The 18,607-nt window shown below is 41.2% G+C and overlaps 1 long non-coding RNA gene across 2 annotated transcripts in view; it reads right to left on the bottom strand.

The window, feature by feature from the left end:
* Positions 1-1,725: 1,725 nt before the first annotated feature.
* The window catches only part of LOC143440265 (uncharacterized), a 29,878-nt gene continuing 12,996 nt past the window's right edge, over positions 1,726-18,607 (bottom strand). For both annotated transcript variants that reach the window (XR_013108058.1, XR_013108057.1), the window contains exons 2-3: positions 13,937-14,044; positions 1,726-1,855 (exon numbers count right to left, since the gene is read on the bottom strand). This is a non-coding gene — a long non-coding RNA (uncharacterized LOC143440265). The remainder of the gene's footprint in view (positions 1,856-13,936; positions 14,045-18,607) is intronic.

The following is an 18,607-nucleotide window of genomic DNA, read 5'->3' as shown; positions in this document are numbered from 1 at the left end:
TCCTGTATGCAGCAAAATTCTGGGTCCTGTCTGAGTGTCTAGTTTTTTAGCCTATGTCTTTTTATTGGGGAAATGAGTCCATTGATCTTAAGAGATATTAAGGAAAGGAGATTGTTGCTTCCTTTTATCTTTGTTAATCATGGAGGCATTGCTTATGTGGTTATCTTCTTTTGGGTTTGTTGGAAGAGGATTACTTTCATGCTCTTTCTGGGGTATAATTGCCCTCACTATATCATGGGAGCTTTCTGCCATTATGCTTTGTAGTGCTAGGTTTGTGGAAAGATATTGTGTAAATTTGGTTTTGTCATGGAATATCTTGGTTTTTCCATCTATGGTTATTGAGAGTTTTTCTGGGTATAGTAGCCTGGGCTGACTGTTATGTTCTCTTAGGGTTTACATGACATCTGTCTAGGATATTCTGGCTTTTATAGTATCTAGTGAGAAGTCTGTTGTAATTCTAACAGGTATGCCTTTATATGTTACTTGGCCTTTTCCCCTTACTGCTTTTAAATTCTTTCTTTGTTTTGTGCATTTTGTGTTTTAATTATTATGTAACAGGAGGTATTTCTTTTCTGGTCTAGTCTATTTGGTGTTCTGCAGTCTTCTTGTATGATTATGGGCATCTGGTTCTTTATGTTAAGGAAGTTTTCTTCTATAATTTTGTTGAAGATATTTATTGGCCCTTCAAGTTGGGAATCTTCACTCTCTTCTATACCCAGTATCCTTAGGTTTGGTCTTCTTATTGTATCCTGTATTTCCTGGATGTTTTGTGTTAAGAACTTTTTGCATTTTGAATTTTTTTGAGAGTTGTATCAATATTTTCTATGGTGTCTTCTGAACCTGAGATTCTCTTTTATCTCTTGTCTTGTACTCTGTTGATGATGCTTGCCTCTATGATTCCTGATTTCTTTCCTAGGTTTTCTATCTCCAGGGTAGTCTCCCTTTGTGATTTCTTTATTGTTTCTTCTTCCATTTTATGTCCTGGATGGTTTTGTTCAATTCCTTCACCTGTTTGATTGTGTTCTCTTGTAAATCTTTAAGGAAGTTTTGTGTTTACTCTTTAAGGTCTTCCAACTGTTTACCTGTGTTCTCCTTAATTTCTATGAGGATTATTTATGTCCTTTTTAAAGTCTTCTATCATTGTCATTAGAAGTGATTTTAGATCTGACTCTTGCTTTTCTGGTGATATGGAGAGTTCAGGATTGCTAATGTGGGAGAACTAGTTTCTGATGATGTTGAGTACCCTTGGTTTCTGATGCTTGTGTTCTTGTGCTTGCCTTTCACCCTCTGGATCTCCTTGGTGCTACCTGAGCTGTCTCTGACTCTATCCTTGTCTTTCCTATTATCTTGGTTGTGTCAGAACTGTTTGGGATGGGTGTTGCTGCTGGGGATAAAGCTGAGGACAATGATCTGCTCAGTGCTCAGGCAGAGATAGGGAGAAACCAGTGCTCTGGGCTAGGAGTAAATTCCTGGATCCCTGTGAGTCCTGGTTACTCCTTTGAGTCTAATAGTGCTGTCTCCTTACCTGAGATAGTGCCCAGGTTAGAGATCCTGGGAGCCCTACCTTCTCTGGGTTTTGTGAGGTTTGGTACAGAGCTGCCTCCTGGGATCCACTCTGTGCTCGGGCCCAGACCAGAATGAACCAGTGCTCTGGCCCAGGAGTGAATTCCTGGGTCGCAGTGGGTCCCAGTTACTTCCTGTTTGGGGCGAGTGTTGCTTTTTCCTTACCTGAGATACTGCCCAGATTAGAGCTCCTGGGAATCTGGCTTTCTCTGAGTTTTGTGAGGTTGGATGAAGACCTGCCACCCGTGATCTGCTCAGTGTTCGGGCCCAGACCCTCAAAAAGAATCTTAATCTCAAAAAAAGAAAATACATAATCAGATGTTACAAATTTTATCACAAGTTCACACACACAAACATACACAAAATAAATCATAAATTGAAATAGAAGTTTATAACAGAGAATGTTTACTTGCACATCTATTAGGAGTAATTATCTAGCTAAACATCCATGACCTGTCACAGCTCCTTAGGTTCACAAAAACTTTAAAACTATAACTAAGTTATTAGTGAAGTTTTGTATAGATAAACCCTGTCAATATTTTATCTTTTATCTTAGCACCTATAATAAATAGTTAGCTCCCTTTTTGTGACCTTTGGTTAATTATTTCATAACCTCTTGGAATGTGTTCTCCATAAGAGAAAGTCGGTTATTTTTTAAGTGCAATTAACTGGTGACATACTGATAACAGGTCTCTTTCCTAAAATCAGTTCCCTAAAAGCCTTGCCAAATCAGGGAGAACTTGTCAAAGATTGTACAATAATATGAAGCAAGCCACCTCAGGAAGGTCATCTTCTAGTTATTATCTTGCCCAATTTTGGCTCCTGACAATCAAGAATTGATAAGTGGGGCCTCATGAAGCTGAAAAGCTTTAAGGCAAAGGACATAGTAAATAGGATAAATAGGCAAACTATGGATTGGGAAAAGATCTTCACTAACTCCACATCTGAGGAAGAGATAATATTAAAAATATATAAAGAACTCAACCCCCCCAAAAAAAATCCAATCAAATAATGGGTATAGAGCTAAACAAAGAATTTACAAGAGTCTGAAATGCCAATGCAGCACTTACAGAAGTGTTCAAAGTCCTTAGTGATCAGGGAAATGCAAATCACAAAGACCCTGGGATTTCTCCTTACATTAATCAGTATGGCTAAGATAAAAACTCAAGTGACAGCATGTGTTGAGGAGGACATGGAGAAGGAGAAACACTTCTACATTATTATGGGATTTGGATCTAGAAAAAACAATCTAAAATCAATTGGGAGGTTCCTCAGAAAATTGGAAATAAATCTACCTGAAGATCAAGCTATACCACACTTATGCATATGCCCAAAAAGTGACCCACCATGCCACAGGATCATGAGCTACACTATGTTCACAGCAGCCTTATTGCGACAGCCAGAAGCTGGATTCAACACAGATATTCCACAACAGAAGGATGGATACAGAAAATGTATTTAATTTACACAATAAAATATTATTAAGCTCTTAAGAAAGAGGACATATGAGTTTTTAAGCAAATAGTTGGTTGTAGAAAATATTATGCTGAGTGAGGTAACTCGGACCCAAAAGTTTATGCATGGTATGAACTCACTAATAAGTAGATAATAGCCAGAAAATAGAGAATATGCAGAATGTAATCTACATTATTTAAGAAGGTTAGCAAGCCAGAGCACTTGAGTATCTTTCAGTTGCACTTTGAAGGGAGAAGAAAGAAATCATAGGGGTAGAGGAAAGAAGGGAACTACATGGGAGAGGAGAGGGAAAGGGAAAAGTGAAACATGATGAGATATTGAGGGGGTGAATAGGAGTAAAGCCCTGAGGGCCAGCAGAAGGAATAAAAATATGCAATATTTCCATTCCTTCTGCTGGCCCTCAGACTGTAAAAAAGGAGGTCCAGTGACTTGTACAACTTGAGATCAATCTCAAGAAGTGGCTCCAAGGCCTGATATTGTTACTGATGCTATGTGTTTTTATATCCATAGAGGTGGGAGGACCCTCTAGAATGTACCTATGACCTGGGATGTGAAAGAATGTCAGGAGTCTAAGGGAGGGACCTTAGATGAAGTGCCCAACACTGGGGAGAGGGAACTTGTAGAGTTCACCTCCAGTCAAAGAAAAAACATCAAGTGGGGGATGATCTTGCCATTCCACAGTTATAACCTCTGATCCAGAATTGCTTATTTTTAAAAAAGTGCAGGGATAAAAATGGGGAAAATGGAAAAAAGGAGGTCCATTGTCTTGTCCAACTTGAGATTCATCTCAAGGAGAGGCTCCAAGGCCTGATACTATTACTGATGCTATGTGTCTTTACAGACAGAGTTCTAGCATGGCTGTCCTCTGAGAGGCCCAACAAGCAGCTGAATGAGACAGATGTAGATGTCGACACCCAATTAATGTATTGAAGTTGAAAACCCCTGTGGTTGAATTAGAGAAATGCTGGAAGAAGCTGAGGAGGAGGGCAACACCATAGAAACACCAGCAGTCCCAACTAACCTGAACATTGGGAGGTGACTCAGATACAGACCAGCAACCTAGATACAAGCAGCATATACTAGTTAGTACAAGGACCCCAATACAAACATATACAACAGAGAACTGCCTAGTCTGGCTTCAGTGAGAGAAGATTCATGTAACCCTCAAAAGATTTGAATCTCCAGGGAGTGTGAATGCCAGGCTGTGGATATTTTGGAGGGTTGTGGGGTTGGCGATTGGAGACATCTTTTCTGAAACTGGAGGAGGAAGAATGAGATGAGGAATTGTGGAAAGGTGGATCTTGAGGGGCATAATGACTGGACTGTAAAAAAATCAAGGTAATAATAAAAAAATAAAAGAAAGGAAAAGAAAATGCCATATCTGCAGATCCTAAAAAAGCATTTTCTGAATTGAGGGTCCCTCCTTTAAGATAACTTATGTCAAGTTCACATAAAGCCATTATATCATATAATATATAGTACAATTACATTATGGGTTATGGGTCATGGCACAAGTATGGAGGTCAAAAGAAAAGAAAATTTAGGAAAGAGATTAGGTGTCATAGACACAAGCATCAGCAACTGAATACAAAGATCAAAGAGAAAATCTCAGGTACAGAAGATACCATAGAAAATATTGACACAACTATCAGAGAAAGTGCAAAATGCAAGTAGCTCCTAACCCAAAACATCCAGGAATTCTAGGAAAATGAGAAGACCAAACCTATGGATAATAGGTATATAAGAGTGAAGATTCACAACTTAAAGGGTCAGTAAATATCTTCAACAAAATTATAGAGCAAAATTTCCCTAACCTTGAAAAAGATGCTTATGAACATACAAGATGCCTACAGAATTGTAAATAGACTAGGCCATAAAAAGATTACTCCAATCACATAATAAAACAGCAAATGCACAAAACAAAGAGAGAGTATTAAAAGCAGTAAGGGAAAAATGGCAAGAAATGTATAAAGGCAAACCTAGTAGAATTACATCAGACTTTTCCTCAGAGACTAGAAAAGCCAGAAGATCCTGGTCAAGTATCATACTGACCATAAGAGAACACAAATGCCAACCCAGGCTACCATACCTAGCAAAACTCTCAATTACCATAGATGTAGAAAACAAGATATTCCATGACAAACCAAATTTACACAATATCTTTCCACAAATCCATTCCTGCAATGAATAATAGAGGGAAATTTTCAACACAGGAGGAAAATTATACCCCCCAAAAAGCAAGAAAGTAATCTTCTTCCAACAAACTCAAAAGAAGTAGCCACACAAATATAATTTCTTAGCTAACAACAAAAATAATAGGAAGTAACTGTAACTTTTCCTTAATACCTATTAATATGTCCATTCCTTTGCATATCGCCCTCTTGATTTTTTTAAACTTACTACAGCACACATGTGGAGGTCAGAGCACAATGTTCAGGACTTGGATTCTCCTTCATTCACAATGTTTCTAGTGGATAAACTCATATCATTAGGCTTGACCTTAAAAAACCCTACCCATTAAGCAATCTACTGGTCCAGTATCTCAGTTTTCCTCAAGCTATTGGCAACCTGTCAAAAACACTTATTTCAAAGAGGTGAAAAATAGTGTAGGTGAATGTCAGTGTGGGAAGGCAGAAATGGGTGGTTGGGAAAATATCCTCATAGAGGTAGAAAGGGGATAACATTTGAAATGTAAATGAAAATGTCTGATAAAATAAAAAAGAAATAGATGAAATTGACTACATGTAAGAAAGAGATTGCCCCACCTAGGGATCCATTCTATATAAAAACACCATACCTAGACATTGTTGTAGATGTCAATAAGTGCTTGATGACAGGACCCTGATATAGCTGTCTCCTGAGAGACTCTGCCAGAGCCTGATAAATACAGAGATAGATGCTTACAGCCAACCATTGGACTGAGCATGGGGACCCCAATTGAGGAGTTAAGGGAAGGATTAAAAGAGGCAAAATGGCCTTATCTGGCATCAATGGGAGGGAAGGCCCTTGATCCTTCCTGTGAAGGCTCAATTCCCCAGTGTTGGGGAATGCCAGGGTGGTGAGTTGTGAGTGGGTATATGGTATGGGGAGCACCCTCATAGAAGCAGAGTGAGGGAGGATGAGATGAGGGGGGTTCTGATAGGGAAACATTTGAATAATAAATGCATAAAATATCCAATAAAAATAAAATAAAAAAGCATCTTGGGGAAAGAATTACAAGCCATTGAAAAAAATGAAAATTAAAACTACAATAAAAACCACATCTTTTTTCATTGAAAAATTTTATTTACTAAGAATCAATAGACTCTTCCTACATATTTTCTGACTTGCTTTTATAATTACAGAACTGAATTAAATGATACATTTAATTCAGCCTATTCTGGGCTCAATCATCCCCTTTCTGTCTGATGGGTAGGGAAAGTGCAGGTACACAGCAATGTCTTCAACTCCCTGTGGTCCTCAGATGCATCTGCGTACACAAGAAACTGAGAATTATGGGTCCCTGTTCTAGAAGGCTTTGCATGAAAATCTCCAGCCTGGCTGGGTGCAGGGGTCCAGGCCAATGGGACATAGTATGAGCAGGGAGGGAGAATCACCTCTGCTGCCTCCACTGCTACCTCTGCCCATGTCTCCACTATTGTTGCTCAGTTGTTCCCAGGTGCTGAACCTCTCTTTGCTGAGTAAGTCTAGGCTGGGCCACTGAGAAGCCAGCTAGCTAGCAAAGAGGGGAGGTTGCTGAAGGCACCTTGGGAGAGCAGATTTTTTCCCAAGTGTTACAGTTCTTGCAACAGAAACTCTGAGACAATGGGATGATTCTTGCACACCTTGACTTCTCCCAATAGGTCTCTCTTATAGATTTTGGGTGGGTCAGGGTCTGGCAGTAGTTAATGCCTATTGGCTTTATATGAGAGCTTGGAGATCCCTCATCTACATGTGGAAGAGCCTGAGGCACTTTTCCTTATGACTGATGGCCATAGATTTCTCTGTGGAAGGGGGTGTGGATGGCTGAAGCTGAGTGAAAGGAACCAGGGGCCCAGGAGCAAAGGCAAACACCTATCATCCCATTAGGGTCCAGGTTTTGCGGCCTGTGCTTGACCAAGCATCCAGCTGCCTCTCCCAGCCCACTGCCACACATTTCCCCCTTTTTCTTTTATAAAGGAGAGGTGCCATCAGAATAAGTATCTCCTATGTTGAGAACAGTTTGATAATGAACCAAGAACTGATTGGTAGTTACCTTTGCAATGCTACTTATCTGGTGCTTTAGAAACTGAATAAGGCACGGTGCCAAGAGAAGCAAGGCTCCAATGGCTAGTATGGGGCCAAGGAGGGGAAGAATCCAAGCTCAGGGGTTAGAGTACCAAAGGGTAGGATTGTTGGGAGTATACCATGCCCAGATGTTCCTTCAGAGCTTTTTTAGTATTTGTACATCTTGTTCTACTAGCCCAGATTCATTGACATAGAAGCAACATTCTTCCCCCAGCAAAATACAAGTTCCTTCCTGTTCAGCCGTCAACAACTCCAGGGCACTCCGATTTTGGAGAGCAACTCCTGCTAAAGAGGTTATCTGGCATTGAAAAGATTCAAGGCTCTCTATATTAGTGCCTGGTCAAGCCTGTCCTGAAAGTTACAGGGCAGATGTTGTATTTGGACAAGGGCTGCTCCAGCAGTCCTAGTAGCACCAAGTGAAACAGCAAGGCCTAGTCCAATGAGCAGAGGGATGAAGGTCTCTCTTTTTTAACTTCCTCCCATCTGCAAGGCGAGTTTGTAGAAATAAACCTTGGGGACAATAAACATAGGGGCACAGGAGCCCTAAAACTGAGGTTTGATACAAGCATCTGTAGTGCCTTTGCACTAGAGGAGGGCAGGAAGGTTAACACATTCTGATTTGGTAATGGTGATGTCATGGGCACAAGTGAGATGGGGTTTTGAGGAGGGCCCTACAAGGCAAGGAGATAGGGGTTGGTCAAAGAGAGGAATGTCCTGTGCTTTCCTTGTGGGCATGGGTCCATGGAGGTCGTAAAGGAAAAAGTTAGTAATAATGGCTGTTAATAATAGTCAGGAGAAAGAGGCACAGAAAAAGCATTGGGAGGAATTGGAGAGGGTCATTAAAGGAAGGAGATCTGCTGCATATTGAATATACTGTAGCCAGGAGAGTGTAGCTTGTAGTTCCTTCTGAGACTGGTTTTCCTGTTGGATAATATTTGCATGGGTACAGGCTGATTTAGGGGCAGGGACAAGTTCATGGGAGTTGTGTAGGTTAGCTACTGGGTATCTGGCATAGCCATTGGAGCAGAGTTTACCCATGACTCTAGTTCACCAATGTTCATTCCATAGATCATTGATGGAAAGCTGAAAATGAGTTTTAAGATTGGTGGGCATGGTGCCACTGCAACTGCTGGATTCCATCCTACAGCTCCAATATCTGCAACCTTCATATGTGGAGATTGCCTGGAGACATTCACCTGTGATTTGGTAAGAAAAGCAGAGAAACAGGCTGAAGAGAGTGGAGATAGATTCCGGGTGTAGGGGAATCTAATCCTGGTTTGACATTCTTCAAGTGGGAAATCCTGGCTTCTTATAATTTTGTTTTGTCCCTTGTAGTTTGTCTGTAGCATAGAATATCCAATGGTAGATGTTAGGAAGGTTAGCAAGAGGCTGGGTCATAGCAGAGTTATCATGAAGGATGACAAAAACAGGCAAGAGAATACAAGAGAGGGGGGCTTGTGGAAGGCACATGACCTGAGCAGCTGCTATCAGGTCATGAATGTCTTTCCAGGTCTTCCTGTTGTTTTTCTGGACATGGTGTCTCCTCTGCCTTCTCTTCTTTCTCCTTGGTTCTTGATCTGTCAGTGAGAGGTGGGCCATCTTCTTGGTTGGTGTGTGGTATCAGACATTTCTAACAGGGACTCAGAGAGGCTTGGGCTGGTCCTGTGGAAAAGCACAAGCAAAACCATTCCCAGTTGTAAGCAAGAGTTCTGGTCTCTTCCAAATTCTATCCAAAGGATTTCACCATCATATTAAGATAGGGGAGCTAATTTTGGTGTGTGCCAATGGAGGGAAATAGTAGGGTACTTGGAATTTTTGTAGATGTTAAATATGTTTAGGGTAGTCAGGGCCATCATTAATTGTTCATTAGGAGGATAAGTAGTTGTTTTTTGTTTCAGGAATTGGGCTTCCAGAGTCTGAGGTGTTCTTTCTATTATTCCTTCTTCCTGAGGGTTGTAGGAAATTCCCATATAATGGGCAATTTACCAGCCTGTGCAGAAGGTTTTAAATTGAGAGTTAGTGAAGGTAGGGCCATTATCAGTTTTTATCTGAGGAGGAATGCCAATGATCACAAAGGTAGAGAGCATATGGTAAATTAGCCTTTTTGAGTTTTCACCTGTTTGGGCTGTAGCCTATATAAAATATGAATATGTATCTATGGTGACAAAAGCATATTATTGTCTACTGAATTGGGGAATATGGATGACATCCATTTACCATAAGGCATTGGATTTGAGGCCTCTGTGATTGGTGCCCATGGTATGTAAATCTGGGATGGTAATGAGGGATGCAAAGAGGCACATGTTTTTATTATCCTTTGGAGCTGAGTAAGGGGGATGTGAGGGAAGCAAGCATGAAGTCCCTTTAGATTTGTGTGTGTGCATGAATGAAATTGGTCTGCTTGCTTGCTGGAGGCTATGAATGTCCCTGTTGAGGCAGTTTGGTAAGTGAGTGCATTTCCTTCAGATATAAGACTTGGCAGGTGACTATGAGATAGGATGGGCTGGATATAGATGAGAGAGATTCTTTCCTGTAGGAGGTCAGAGACCTGTATGAGTAGAGGGGACAATTCGTTGGCATCTAGTTTGACAAATGATTTTTTACAACTAAGGGAGCAATTTGACAGCATATACACTGTCTGAAAAGAGGTCAATGGGGCCCTTGACATCTTTTAGAGCTAGGTAAATGGCATATAGTTCTTTATATTGGGGATAGTGGTGGGGAAGCTCTTTGAATCAGAAGATAAGAGGTTCATCCTCAGGGAAGTAGTATATTACTGTTGCAGCTCCCCTCTTTCCCCATCAATAAATATTGAGGATGTTCCTCCAATAGGATCTCTTGAGAATAGTTTGGGGGTAGCCATCACAACAGAGGGAGGGCAGAGGCTCATTTTTCATCAGGATAATGGTTGTCAATTTTCCCTGAGAATCCTATTAAGCTGATAGCAAAGTGGGAATGATTTTTAATTAGACATGGAACGTCAGAGAAGGGAAAAGGGGGTGACAAGAATTTCAGGTTTGTTTCCGAGGGTTTGTAGGGCTCTATCCTTGCCATATTTAATCATGCTAGTGAATGTATCCACTTCATTTAAAATTTGGGGTACACTAATCATTGTGACATTCTAGCACTTCCTGAGGTTTGTAAAGGGCTCCTACATGTGTAGGGGAGGAGTTAAAGATAAGGAGATGTACAGGTATTGTTGGGTCATACCTAGCAAGAGCCATATATTTTAGAGCTGAATTGACAGAATTAGAGCTTGAACTACTTCTGGGGACAGTGTTCTTGGAGAGGAGAGACTTTAATCTCCTTTCAGGTGGTTGAAGAGGGGTTGAAGTATGCTTGTGGGAAGAAGGAGCCAAGGTCAAAGCCAATTGAGGTTGCCCACAAAGCTCTGGAGAGAGGTGAGAATTAACTTTTGAGGGAAGGAGGAGATGAGTTTAAGGGGGCATATTGAAGTAATGGAGATCCATGTTCCTAAATATTCAATGGAAAGAATAAGTTTGATTTGTGAGGGACTATTTTGAAGCCTAAGGCAGGTAGGGAAGGTATTAACTGGTCCTTAAGTTGGGAGAGGGAGGTAGAAACATCACCCCATACTAAGATGTCATCCATATAATGGTATATGTTGAGTTCTTTGTCTAAATAGGGTTTTAATGCACTTGCTACAGCCTTCTGACAAATGGTAGGACTGTTAGCCATTCCCTGGGGAAGAACAATCCATTCATATTGTGAGGCTGGGCCAGAGAATAAAAAGTGTTCACAGTCCCGGAGGTTGAGAGGGATAGGCAGCAGTCTTTTATGTCTATTGCTAATAGAGGAACGTTGGCAGGAATGGCTGAGATGTGGGGTAGCCCTCTTTGCAGAGAGCCCCAGACTTGCATGGTTCTGTTAATTACCCTCAAATCTTACAATAGTCTCTATACCCCTGAGCTCTTTTTTATAGCAAACACAGGGGTGTTCCATGGAGTGCAGGAGGGGCAGATGTGTTGTAGAGACAATTGTTCCTCTACTAGTTCTCTGAGGGCTGTAAACTTCTTCGTTAATAGAGGTCACAGTGTGACCCAGACGGCTTCACCACAGAGCCAATCAAGGCATTGAGTACCAAATCTAACATTGGCCCCTATAATTGGGGGTGATTTGGGGTTTTTGGGGGTCTCCTTGGGTACTATTTTCTTCATAAGTAATGTATTCTATCTTAATGTGGTCTCTTTATGGTTGGGTGGTAATAACCATGTCTAAGGCTTGTAAGATATCTTTCCCTAAAAAAATGGTGGTTATTTGAGTCACCAGGGGGCATATGAGGCTGGTAGATCCATCCAGTTCTTCCCACCTGTAGGTCTGTTTGGTGATGAATGGGCGAGAGATACACCCTATGAGACTAGGAGCTGGGGCCCAGGGATCAGTTGCCAGTATTCTGGGACTTCTTGCTGTCTTAAAATTGTTCTATCTGCCCCAGTATCATTAAAACATTTGAATGGTTTATCAGCTATTTGAATGGTTAATTTTGGGTGGGAGAATTCTGAGACGCTAGACTACTATAAGGCTTTTATGGGGGTAGTTGTCCCTCTTAGTGTCAGGGCTGAGGGTTGCCTCATTTGTAGTTTAAAGGCTCTCTAGTGGCTTATCATTTTTTATCATATAGAGCAGTACAGTGCCTCTTTCAGTGAAAACCGTTTCTGCAGCAGGGACAGATTACGTTAGGGGGATTAAAATCTGTTATGGGAGGACAGTTTTGTGGGCATTCATTCCTCCAATGTCCTGCCTCTTCACCTTTGAAGCAGATTCCTTCTGTTTTTACTGCTGCTACAAATGCCTGAGCCATGGATGCAACCTGGTGCAATGGAGTTTCTATTTCTTGGGTTGCTATAATCTACCTATCATGATGCTCTTCCTGGAGACCCTGGCAAGCTAGTCTAGACTCAGAAGTCATGCCTTCCCAAACAATGGTTTTAAGAAGAAGGTCCCTGGCTGTGTGGTGGGAAAATTTTCTATCTAAGCTTATTTTAGTTCTGAAAATAAAATGAGATAGGGATTCTTCAGGCCTCTGATGGAGAAAAAGCAGGGAGTAGGCAGGGTCCTGTGAACCCGAGGGTGGGATGAGCCTATCCCAAGCTTGTGTGGCAAAGAGGCAGACCCTGCTGGCTGAGTTGCGTGCTGTGCTCCAATATAAAGAAATCTTCCTGGCCAAAGAGTTCATTAAAACTCCACCGGGTGTCATAACCTCTGTCCTGGTTTTGCTTGACTTGTTGATGGCATTTGTTATGAAAGAAGTCTTCCCACTCTAGAAACATTGGGCCAGGAAAAGCAGAATGGCAAATATCTCTTCAATCTTGGGGGCTGTTTAAGTTGGCAATATGGCTCTGTAGCAGAGATTTTGTCCATGGTGTGTGAATGCCATCTTCCTTCACTGCTTGCCTGAGTTCTTTTAGGTCTGAGGCTTGGAATGGGTACCAGTTAAGTGGTTTAGCTCGAGTAGGGTTGAAATTAACTGGGAATGCTCAGTTTGAGTTTCAAGTTCTGTATCAGACTCTTGAGTAGTATGGGAGGTAGGGTTAGTTTTTGGAATAGAGTCTTGGAAATTGCAGAGCTGTTGGATATAAGGGACTATAGAATTTGGCAGGGTTTTATCTATGAGTTTAGAAGTTTCACTTTTGTGGCTTGGAGAAGGAGGGGGGATTCATCTTTCTTTGGTTGGATAGGAGTTGGAAAAGTAAGGGGAGAGGCAGGCAAGAGCTCCTTTGGTATTTTAATGAAACTTTGAGTGAGGGAGAGAGGGACAATATATTCAGATTGTTTGTTTGGCATTTTTTTCAAGGCATAAGGGGGAGGAGTGGGTAGATGGATCTTATTTCTTTTATTAGTTGGGTAAGGGCTGTGAGGTCTGAAATAGGGTGATTTTGGGAGCTTGATCTTTGGGTTCATTTGACTGAGGAGGGTCACAAGCTGTTTTCTCAGTCTGTTCTATTTTAGATAGCCCTATACATTGCAGGATTGGAGATAAGATCTGCAAAAAATCACAAGGGGGTTTCTTTCCTTCTTGGATATCTCTGTTTTTGATGAGAAAAGCTACTCTGCTCCATAAGTGTGGGCTGTAGATATTGTCATCGGCCATGCATGGTGCTATCTGAAGGACTTCCTCCCAAAACAAGGAGGCTTCATTTTGGCTAATTTTATTCCATGGGATTTTAGTAGGCCACATATTTTTCCTTGCCTGGGGTGATTTTTTATGTGATATTGAATTTTCCATGACAGAAAAGAGGAGAAATGCTTTGTTTAATGGGAACATTCCCTTGGCCTATTGGTTTGGGGGTTTCCACAGAGGTCCAAAATGCTAAGCTTTCCTGCAGATTTAAGAATTGGCAGCTGCCCTGTGGCTTTTAAGTGGCTGCTGCATTACAAGGTTTTTTCTTTTGGTTTAAAGAGAGTCTAGGTAGAGAGTCTTTGCCCAACTCCTGTTATGGGCTGTCAGGATTTAAACAGAGGCCAGAGAGACCTTTAGCCAGCACCAGAAAGTAGCTATGGCCAGGAGGCTTCAGTTGCCCCATCAACTTATCTAAATCCATGTGATGGCTCTGACTGAAAGCACAGCAGGAAAGGACAGGCTGTTTGTCTCTAGAGTTGGGGGTCTCACCTTTTCTCAATATCAGTTCCTGCATCTGTGTCACTGTTCAATCCAGACATTGGTAGCCAGTTGTGGGTCCCTGTTCTGGAGGGCTTCCCATGAATATCTCCAACCTGGCTCTGTGCAGGAGTGCAGGCCAAAGGGATAGAATGTGAGCAGGGAGGGGGAATCGCCTCTGCTGCCTCCACTGCTGCCTCTGCCCATGTCTCTGCTGTTGCTACTCAATTGCTCTCAGATGCTGCATCTGTCTGTCTTCACTGAGCTGGTCTAGGCTGGGACAGTGAGAAGCTGGGTAGCTAACAAGGAGGAGAGAGTCCTGAATGTGCTTCCGGAGAGCAGATATTCCCAAGTGTTACAGCTCTTGTGGCAGAAACTCTTGGACAATGGGATGATTCTTGCACGTCTTTACGTCTTCCAAATAGGGTTCTTATATACAGTTTTGGGGTGGGTCAGGGTACAGCAGCAGATAAGATCTATTTGCTTGGTCTGAGAGCTTAGAGATCCCTAATCTACATGAGGGAGAACCTGAGGCAGTGTTCCTATGACATATGTTCCTCATGGCCATAGACATCTCTGTGAGAGGGGCCGTGGAGGATTGAAGCTTAAGTGAAAGGAACCAAGGGCCCAGGAGCAAAGCTAAACACCTACCATCTAATTAGGGCCTAGGGTTTGAGTCTTGTGCTAGACTAGGCACCCAGCTGCCTCTGGTAGCCCGCTGCCCACAGACAACCACAGCATCTGTTTCTGATCTCACTGTTTCTTGTTCTAAAAAACACAGGCTGTGATTTCTATGGTGAACTTTGTTCCGCCTACTCTGAGCAACTTATCAGTATATTGTTGCACTCCATCACCCCAGCTGTGAAGCATATGCACAGCCTCAAAAATGGATGTTGAATATTTCTTTTTCGTGAATGCCTTATATTTTATTAATCATTTTATTTGTTTACAATTTAAATGATATCCTCCTTCCTATTTACCCCTCCACAGACCCCCATCTCATTCCCCTTCTCCACATTCCTCTATGTCTCTATGAGGATGCTTCTCCATTCACTCACCCATTCCTGCATCACTTCTCTAGAATACCCCTATGTTAGGGCATCAAGCTACAGGACCAAGCCTCCCACTGATATCAGAAAAGACCATCCTCTGCTACATATATATCTGGAGCCATTGATCAGTCCCTGTATATTCTTCGGTTGGTTGTTTAGTCTCTGGGAGTTCTGGGCAGTCCAGTTATTTGATACTGTTCTTCAAGTGAGGATTCAATACACTTCAGTTTCTTTAGTCCTTCCTCTAGCTCTTCCATTGGAGTGCCCAGGCTCAGTCCAATGGTTGACTGTGAGTATCTGTATCTGCATTGGTCAGGTGCTGGTAGAACCTCTCAGGGAACAGCCATACAAGGGTTTTGTCAGCAAGAGCTTCTTGGTATAAGCAAAAGTGTAGGGGTTTGGTGTTTTTAGATGGGATGGATGCCTAGATTGGGCACATTCTAAGACTAGCCACAGTACTCTGGTCTCATGGGGATATGGTGGGGGAACCTCTAGGGTCCCAAGAAGAGTAAACAGACTCCAAATCAGCTTTCTTTACAGAATTAGAACTTGATCCTTATTTTATATGCTTCTATTTCAATGTATACTGAACATTGTTTTTAAATGTTTCTTCAATATTGAAAATTGCATGAATGTGTACAACAAAATAAATTCATATATGTATACAATAAAATAACTACCTATGGTGGTTTGAATATGCTTGGCCCAGGAAATGGTATTATTAGGAGTTTTAATTTAGTTGAAGTAGGTGTGGTCTTTTTGGAGGAAGTGTGTCACTGTGGGATTGGGCAATGAGAGCTTCCTCCAAGCCTCTTGAGGATGCCAATCTTCTCTTGTATCCCTTCAGATCAAGATGTAGAAATTTTGTCTCCTCTAGCTTCACTTCTACTTGGATGCTGCTTTGATTTCTGCCATGATGATAACAAACTGAACCTTTGAGATTGTAAACCAGCCCCAATGAAATGTTTTCCCTTATAAGAATTGCCTTGGTCATGGTGTTTTTCATAGCAATAAAACCCAAACTGAAATATTACCCCTTATTTTCTCCTTCTAACTTATTCCTCCTTGTTTACCTTTTGCAAAAAATTTTTACCAGGGGAAAGGAGATAAGCAATCTCTGCCCCTATCAAGGGTAGTAGATGGGGACAAAATTTTATTTCATTTTTATTGTATAAATATGAGTGTTTGCCTAAATGTATGTCACATAACTTCGGTGCCCACAGAGGCTAGAGGAGGATATCAGATTTTCTGGGACTAGAGTCACAGATATTTTTGAGCTGCTATGTAGTTGCTAGGAATCAATCCCTGGTCCTATTGGAAGAGTAATCAGTATTATTAATTGCTTCACTCTCTCTTCATCACCAACAAACCAAGTTTGAGTCCTTCAGAATTTCTTTGGACCTTATTGGGTGTACATACAGGGACTGGATGAGGTGCTGCCAACAGAACACTGGGTTATCCAAAAGCATGCTAACCAGAAAGTCTTCATCCTAAGTGGATAATGGACACCCATGGCTGCTCTGATGGTGAACTCTTTTTCTAGACTTCCTCAACCTATTCTCTAATCCATCTTTGAGACCACATAGCCATATCTAATTAGGGCAGAATTGTTTAAAAATGGCTGGGAGAAGTGACTGGATATCTAGGCGAGGTCCTAATTCTTTCCTTAAGTGAGAGGTTTTCAACAGCCAACAGGCCCTCCTGGGTTGTGCTTTTTGCACACAAGCACAGTTGAAGTGCAGTTCACGTGGGTAATGTTTGCAGGGATGGTAATGCTGTATAACACCAGGATCCCTCCCAAATTCATATCTGGTTTTTATAACCCACTAAGTTCAGTGAGTGCTGCTCATCTGTGCATGAGAATGGGGCCATTTACTGTATTACAGAAGGCCTAACAATGATACTATCCTCCAAAAGAGTATAATTCTCCCTCTTCCAGCAGTAATAGCTCTTCAGTGTGGGCTGGAACCTAGAGAACATCTGCCCCATCAGTTTTAGATATTACTGGACTTGACCTTGTGCACATAACCATAGCTGTTATGAGTTCATGTTTGTCATATCATGGTGAGCAATTTGAAATACACTATGCACACTTTAAGAAATTAATTGTTCAGCAAATGGATTCCCTTGACATTGCATATAATCATTGTCCTTTAAACTCTTTCTTTTTTTTAAAGGAGGTAGAAATCAAATTATTATCCATTTAACTTTTTTTTAAAAAAATTGGCATTGAAACAAAAGTCAATATAAAGATTTAACAAATTTGAAGAACAATAACAAGAACATATAATATCCCAACAACAAAACCAAGCCAAAATGTCTAAAATGAAAAAAAAAATAAAAACCTGAACACAAAATTTTGCTGAGCAGTATTCTCTCTCTGCAGATTTAGAAACTCTGTTCAATAGCCTGTGCCTGGTGTCTGACACTCAATGGTTAGGTAGTCACCTCAGTTTTCTCAAGAGGAGTGGTCAGAAAACCACAGGGAAGCAGACCCTAAAAGAGGCTAGTGGCTAACTGGCTCTATAAAACTGGAGCCTATTTATACTGAGGAAATAAAATGTGTGAAAGCAAATCATCCAAGTGTTTCTGTGGTTTCTGAGGATGGTGCTCAGCAGGCGGCTCTGTGTGCAGGATGTCATTCTGCAGGAAGCTCTCTTCCTAGGCTGTGGCCAGTTCCATCTGATGCTGCAGTTTTTCAGACCTTTTGGTTCTGGGGCTGTGGGTCAGTGGCCTCTTCCAGTTGCTTCCTGTATTTTCACTTCAATCCCACCAAGTGCTGCTGTAGCAGTGCACAATCCCCTTGCATTTTCTGGTTCTCCTCCATCAAAATTTCAGCATTGTTTTTCACCTGATGCAACTCAATCAGGAAGCATTGTTTTTAACCAGAACTCTTAGCCTAGATTTGATCTTTATATAATTCTCTATCTATCTATCTATCTATCTATCTATCTATCCGTAACAATAGCTTGGCTGGGTTGAAAATGTACATGATGATCAGGGTGGCCTTAGTCTCACAGAGATCCTCCTGCTTCAGCTTTCTGTGTGCTGGGATTAATCAGACCTGGCTATTTCTGAAATTTCACTACACAGTAAAGGTGGCATGGGAAATACATGTGTGCACATGAGTGAAGAAGCACAATGGTGGCAGAAGATCTCGTGTCCCCTGAAACAGCTGATAAAGATGCTTATGAGCTGCTCAATCTAGGTACTAGGTATTGTACTTGATTCCTCTGGAAGAACAATAAACACTACTATCCTCTAAGCCATTGATTTAGTCTAAGTATATTTTATTCCTTAAACAATTTTAACTAGTGAAAGAATAGAGCAGGAGGACTGCTGGAAGTATGTTTAAAATACTCATGTTTTTAAATTTTAGGCAAATCTCCAGAACAACTGATATGTTGTCTTAGAAGAAAAATTTAAAAATACAGATAAACTTTTGCCTACTTTGGAAATATTCTAAAATGTGTCATTATTTTATGACACATTTGAATTAAAGTTAATAAAATATGCACAGTATGAAGAATTTGAAGGTAAAAGTTGTGAAAACATGGTTGAGTTCTAATTAAGGGAGTTTCATGTGGATATCTCTCTCTCTCTTTCTCTCTCTCTCTTTCTCTGTATCTGT

Source organism: Arvicanthis niloticus, chromosome 29 (genome assembly GCF_011762505.2).
Source record: "Arvicanthis niloticus isolate mArvNil1 chromosome 29, mArvNil1.pat.X, whole genome shotgun sequence".
In the NCBI taxonomy this organism is placed as follows: Eukaryota; Metazoa; Chordata; class Mammalia; order Rodentia; family Muridae; genus Arvicanthis; species Arvicanthis niloticus.
Note: the sequence above shows the minus strand (reverse complement) of the source record. Positions and strands in the feature narration are given on the sequence as shown.